The sequence below is a fragment of the Vigna umbellata genome, chromosome 3 (genome assembly GCF_029865625.1).
Source record: "Vigna umbellata cultivar VRB3 chromosome 3, Vumbellata_1.0, whole genome shotgun sequence".
Taxonomy (NCBI): Eukaryota; Viridiplantae; Streptophyta; class Magnoliopsida; order Fabales; family Fabaceae; genus Vigna; species Vigna umbellata.
The window spans coordinates 35,719,096-35,720,562 of NC_142167.1; the positions used below are offsets into that span (position 1 = coordinate 35,719,096).

At 25.5% G+C, this 1,467-nt stretch overlaps 1 non-coding gene across 1 annotated transcript; it reads right to left on the reverse strand.

Annotated features, from left to right (window-relative positions):
* Nucleotides 1-1,161: 1,161 nt before the first annotated feature.
* Nucleotides 1,162-1,242, reverse strand: TRNAL-AAG (transfer RNA leucine (anticodon AAG)). The gene has a single exon. It is a non-coding gene; the product is annotated as a tRNA-Leu (tRNA).
* Between the last annotated feature and the right edge of the window lie 225 nt (nucleotides 1,243-1,467).

A 1,467-nucleotide genomic window follows, 5' to 3' on the forward strand; every position in this document is an offset into this window, starting at 1 on the left:
TAGTTCACAGTTTCTCATATTACTTCTAACCATGTTTCTACTAATAATGATTCTATTGTTGTTGATCAGTTATGTAATTCAATGATGATTCTAATGATTTTGTGCAACATGTTGATCAACCTGCTAGACTTTCAAGTAAACTTAGGAAACCACATGCTTATTTGTTTGACTATGATTGTTCACATATTTCTTTTGCTAATACTTCCTACTACACTCGTTATTCTTTACAGTCATACTTGTCTTATTCTAATTGTTTTGACTTTCACACTGCTTTTTGCATATCTTTATCTACCATCATTGAGCCTACCTCTTTCTAAGAGGCTTGTTAACATGATCATTGGCAGTAGGGGAGATTCAGACTCTTGAGAGGAATCAAACTTGGTCATTGGTTTGATTGCCACCAAACAAAAAGGTTGTTAGTTGCAAATTAGTCTACAAGATGAAATGTGCTTATTATTAGAAACAATTAAATATTCAAAATAAGTATCTAGAGTGTGAAATAAGCTTCTAAAAACATACTACATCTATCACCTTAATCCTTAAATCAAATAATTTTTTGAATTTTGAACTATAACCATGGATAAATTATACTTTTTAAAATATTTTTTTGATAAATTTCTTATTTAGATGTTAAGGTGCAAGGTGTTACAAATTTGGTAAAATAAAATGATGTTTATCTCTTTTCTTTTGAAGTTGAGGCTGTTTGAGGTGAATATTTAAAAACAATAATCTTTTTGCCAAGCTTACACTTCCACAAGTCTAAACCAATATCAATTGGACATGGCCGAGCAAAAACATTTCAATCACAAATAAACAGAGCGTATTAATGGCTAACTTTGGTATCCTACATTTAACCCACATTTATAAAAGTTATTCATTGTATAAATTGTTTAGATAATCCTTTAATATATATATATATATATTATTATATATATATATATATATATACTATTTTTAGTATCATTTTAAAAATTAAATATACTTTTTGTTCTAAATTATTATAAAAGAAAATTGTTTTTTTTTTCTTAAACTAAATATTTCTCTATGTATTTTTTGAAAGGTGCGTAAAATATTTTTCTAATAATAAGTTTAATAGAAATTATAATATAACTCAACATAAAAGGAATATTTTAAATTACTTTATGGAAAGAAAAATTAAATTGTTGAGAGTGGGATTTGAACCCACGCCCTTTCGGACCAGAACCTTAATCTGGCGCCTTAGACCAACTCGGCCATCTCAACTTTAATAATAATTTCAATTTAAATTTAGTTAACTATTTTATAATGAATTTGTTAGTTATATTAATAAAATATTTATGCATTGAGAACTTTATATTATAAATAAATATTCTTTCAATATTCAATTTTTTTAATGGAAATTATTTTCTATATTAAAATATTGAAAATCATCTCTGTGCTAATTAATAATTTCACATAATCAGATGTTTCTAAGAATGTTGTAATAAT